Consider the following 5,207-nt stretch of genomic DNA (forward strand, 5'->3'; position numbering starts at 1 on the left):
GTCCTCAGAGCGTGCGAGGTGGCAGAGCCCGGGGAGGACCCCGGGGGCTGCCACTCTGCCTCCGCCTGCCGTGTGACCTTGCACCGATGCTTTGGTCTCCCTGAGGGTCAGTGTCCTCACCTCTACAATGGAGGTGAGGGGGAGCTGCGATAATAATACACATGGCCCCCGGCACATAAATAAGTGGGTCAAGTATAAGTTGTAAATTGCTGCTAATCGGATGGACCCAAGAGGACAAAGAGTGACTCTTAATGACTCCACTTGCAGAGTTAAGGGTTTGCCAATGTCACGTTTCGGGGCACTTGCTCTGTGTTTTTCAGATATCCTGCTGTTTCATTCCCATAATTACTTGGACGCAAACTCCCTTGTTGGTGTATGTGTGTGTGTGTGTGCGCCATGGATGGGACTGGGGAATGAGAACTAGAGGCAATCCATTGCCACCACCCCATCTGGCAGATGGAGAAAAGAAGACATTTTCTAGTGTCCCCATGAGCAGGACTGGAACGCAGGCTTGGTAGTGCGTTGGCCCTGGTGAGGCAAGTCAGGGAGCCAGACAGCTGGATTCAGACCCCGTCCTGCTACATCCAGGCTGTGACCTTGGGCGAGTGACTGGACTTCTCTGTGCCTCAGCGTCCTCGCTCAGCTAACAGAGAGCAGCGGTGGCAAATTAATGGGGGCGTTGTAAGTTTAACCATTCCATCCACACACCTAGAAGCAGGCACTGCAAATTCATAGGTCAGTGTAGAATGCACCTACCAATCCAAGCGTATCAGAACTGATATCGTGATTATAGACTTTTTAAATAAAGGGGTTAGAAGCAGAATCTTTGGAGTCAAAATGACCCCATTCCCTCAACGGTGGACCTCCTGTTTATGAGTGGTTGAAATAAGTAAAAATGCCAGGGAGGACACGGACAGCTCTGTGATCATAGCACCGTTTACATCCATCTGTTTGCTTTCCGTGTTTTGAGTTTTGAGTCGACATATATTTTAAAATGCACGAAACGTCGCCGTTGTGGCTCGTGCGGTCCACGTTTATTTATGGGCGTGGTCTCCGGGGCTCCTTCCCTGACATCCGGCGTTTCTCCCTGGATTGCTTCATTCTTCTGGGAAGAGCACGTGTTTTTTGGTGCTTCTTTCTGTTCTGGTTTGCTTGAAAAATGTCATGTTAATTTTGGGAAAGATATTTTTCCCTCCCCTATGGAATTCTAGTCGGCAGTTCGTTATTTCCGCTCTGCAATCTGAGGATGTCGCCCCATCGTCCTCCGGCTTACGTTGTTTCTGGTGAAAGGCAGGCTGTCTCTTCTGTTGTTCCTTTGAAAGACATCAGGTGGGAGGAGCTGAGCCACGAAACTTCGACCTGCTCCCGTGATGTAACAACTGCATCAATCATCTCGGGCAGCGTGTTTGCCTCTCAGAGGCTCAGTTTCCTCATCTGTAAAACGGGAACATATTGAGAGGGCTCAGTGAAACTATGCGTCCAGCACGGACCCTATGGTAGCACACAGTGGGTCTTTAATAAAATAAGTCATTGATAAATGCTTGTTTCCTTCTTCCTCCTTGCACCAAATGTTTTATTAGAGGTACTTTCCAATTGACCTTGCAGTTTCAGACTCGGCAAATAATAATTACTCGCAGGCGTACCCATGGCCACAGTGCAACGTTCTCCTTCCTCGAATCATCGACTCTTTAAAAAGAGTCACTCTTTCAAATAGACTCAAAGGGCTCTGTGGCTCTTGTCATTCCATCCGGCCTGTTGGTTTTATAAGAGGAGTGTTTGGGCACTTGGAACAACCTAGAATAGCAAGAAAAACAAGGACCAGGAGCAAGCAACAGGAAGTCGCACAGTAAACACCACTTCACCTCTGGCTGGGACTGTGTCCTAGAAACAAAACGTGGCCTGGAGGACGACACGCGGATTTACTGATGGCAAAGAACTGGTAACAGCAAGAGCGCAAAGTTCTAGGGACTTGAAATTCACTCTGATTTACCAGCTTAGTACTGTTGTAGTCACAATCTGTCCCTGAGAACCTACTCGGAAGCAAACCCTGGTCTGGGGAGTCAGTGCTAGATTCAAACAATGCTTTCCGAAGAAAACTGGAATCGCCTGCTAAAAATGCAGATTCTGAGGCTTCATCTCGGAAGCCTTCGTGGCAAGGTCTGAGGACATTTAGAGAAGCAGCACTGAATGTGAAGTCACCTCTGGTGGGCGAGGCAGGCAAGTACAGAGGTGTCACTATGGGTAGGGGCCTTACCTGCAGTCATCGAGAGTCCTTGCTAGTCTATAAGGGTGGTGCTTCCCCCAACCCCCAACCCAGGGCTCAGGGAAGCCCCCTGTGGGGTGGTGTGAAGCCGAGTCTTGAATGTCAAGGAGGAGCTGGCAGGTGACCAAGTGTGGGCATGTTTCTTGATGAGGGAAGAGGAAGAACGAGGGTGGAGGCAGGAGGCCCTGAGCCCGGTAGAGGCGTGTGTAGGGGTGTGTGGTGTAGGGGCGTGTGGTGACGGGGCTGCAGACAGAAGGGACGGCCAGATCGTGGCGGGGCTTGGACGCTCTGTTGGGAGCTGGCCCTTGACTCTGCAGCTTCTGGGAGCCACTGAAGGGCTTCATCAGGGGTGTGATAATATCTGACATATGTTTTGGAATGAATGTCATAGTGTGAGGGGAGAGTGCGCCTACGGGGCAAAGCAGGAGCGGGGCGGTTGCTGAGAGCAGAGCCCAGGACAGTGGAGACGGGGCGGGCACTGGTCTTCCCGAAGGCGGCGGGAACGGAGCCACGGGCCGGGCGACAGCGGGGACTCAGCGGGTCTGGGCAGCGTGAGGGACGAGTGGGATGGACCCTCAGGTCTCTACCTGGGTAGCTGGGCAGAACGTGAGCTGTTCTCCGAGAGAGAGAAGGCGGGACCGGCACACGGCGGTACGTCCGGCCTGGCCCCCTGATCCCCTCGACTTGGTTGGAAACAGAGAAATTAAATTCCCGGAACGCTGTCTCGACAACTTGTTGTCTTTGGAAGGCAGAACGAACTGCATTTAAAGTTTCAGGGTTAATGATTCAAGCTTTGCTTAGAAATACCAGCTCCTAACACGTCAAAGTTGACTTTCAAAACCATTCTGATGAGGAAACCACACAGAGCGTGTCCGAGGGGTAAGACCTCGGACCCCGTCGGCCTAACCCGCAGAGCCGCCTCTGCCACTGCATTTCCTGAGACGGCGGCCTTGCTATTTAATCTCCCTCCAGCCTGTCGCCTGTGAGATGGGGAGGCTCCCCCCGTGGGCCGCTTGGCCGTATATATTAGCTAAGACGGTAAATGCAACATGTTTTAAGACTGCGGTGGGCTCCTCTGAGCTCAAGACATTTCTTCTAAGTAATGATCATCGTGGGTGTTAGATTTCTAACCGCTGCATCCCTCCTCCCCTCTGCGGAAACTTAGAGAGAAAACCGTGGCTTTTCAGACCAATAGGCACTTAACGCAAGAGTGGGGTTTCGGTCCCAGGTCGCCCTGCTGCCCGGCTGGCATGCCCCCCGCAGGGCTCGGGGCCCCTAGTCAGCAGCGGTTCACCTGTCGCAGATCCCGAGGATCTGGAGGGCTCCAGAGCATCGCATCGAGAAGCGGAAAACCCGCGTGCGGTCTCCAGGATTTCGGCAGTTGGGTTTCTTAGTGGGATTTCGGGGCAGCAGGTACGTACATACCTGGCCTGACCGAGAGGCTGATGGGGCTGGTGCAAAGTCTGGTTTATGAGGTCCTTCTACAAACAGGACCAGAAAACAAAAGCCGAAGAGTTATGTTTAATCACTTGTCTTATCTACAGAATGATAATAGTGACTTTAGTAAATGTTTCCTCATTATCTAATGAAGGCCAGCGGTTATGTTTGGATCTGGCCGGCACTTTTACTTAGGGTTTCTTGAGCACCAGTTCCGAGCAGATGCAAGGTGAGGCCCTTGTCCACGCCTGTCCTCACTGAGGTCGCTCCACCTCCGTGCAGGCAGGGCGATGGTCATTTTAGAGTTGAGGAAGCAGAGTTTGGGCACTGAGCAAACAGGTGGCATGGCCAGGGCGGGAAGCCAGGTGCTGTGTGCCTAATGCCCTTCCCGCCACGGTAAACTCCCTCATCGCCACAGGATCGACTGGTTGTTCAAGCCTCATTGGTTTGACTCCAACTGGGCTGTCCTCGAAGTCACTTTCCTCATTGATACTGTACCCATTTAGCTGAATCGTGGTGTGACTGGTTGTGGCTTGGCAGACATAAAAATACTCATGACCTCGTTTCTTCCAACATCTTTCAGTTTCTAGAGTGGTGATGCAAGTTGGGGTCCAAAATCCCCCCACAACGCCCCATCCGTACCTCAGAGATGCACCGATTGGGTTCTCTTAGAGGGGAGAGAAGTCGAGATGAATCGGGATGTGTGGTGACGAGCTTTGAGCAGATGCCAAGTCCTGCGGGGGCACACAGGTTTAGCCGCTCGAGTGGGACCAAGCTGGGTCAGGACCTGCTTCGGGCACGTGCCACGTGAGCGAGCTCTGACATTCACGTCGGCCTACGGTCTCTAAGACTCCGTGCCACAGCTGCGAACGGGGCTGCTGACGAAAGCCTTCAGGGACTAGAGTGAGGATTAAAAACAACGCCTCGTCTATGGCCATGCTACCCTGAACCAGCCCGATCCCATCTGATCTCAGAAGCTAAGCAGGGTCGGGTCTGGATAGTACTTGGATGGGAGACCACCTTGGAAGACCAGGTGCTGTAGGCATAAAAAATGAAATTAAGAAAATATAATAGATTGTAAGCTGACAAGGTCCTTGCAATCTGTGACATCAGATTGGAGTTGCCTTGCCAATGAAAGAAAGAGGAAGGAAGGAAGGAGGTGGATAGTACGGATGGGAGACCACCTTGGAAGACCAGGTGCTGTAGGCATAAAAAATGAAATTAAGAAAATATAATAGATTGTAAGCTGACAAGGTCCTTGCAATCTGTGACATCAGATTGGAGTTGCCTTGCCAATGAAAAAGAGAGGAAGGAAGGAAGGAGGGAAGGAAGGAAGGAAGGAAGGAAGGAAGGAAGGAAGAGAAGGAGAAAAAGAAAGAAAGAAAGAACTTTGAAAATAATATTGATAAAACTTCTGATGAGACTCATTTTAAAAAAAGGATAGAACAAATTATCAGTATAATGAATGAAAGAGAACATCACTACAAATCCTACAGAAAAAAAGAGG

General features: G+C 51.1%; 1 pseudogene; it reads left to right on the top strand.

Moving 5' to 3' along the window:
* Positions 1-4,626: 4,626 nt before the first annotated feature.
* Positions 4,627-4,745, top strand: LOC112480559 (annotated as a pseudogene).
* Positions 4,746-5,207: the final 462 nt, after the last annotated feature.

This window comes from Pteropus alecto, unplaced genomic scaffold, assembly GCF_000325575.1.
Source record: "Pteropus alecto unplaced genomic scaffold, ASM32557v1 scaffold105, whole genome shotgun sequence".
Taxonomy (NCBI): Eukaryota; Metazoa; Chordata; class Mammalia; order Chiroptera; family Pteropodidae; genus Pteropus; species Pteropus alecto.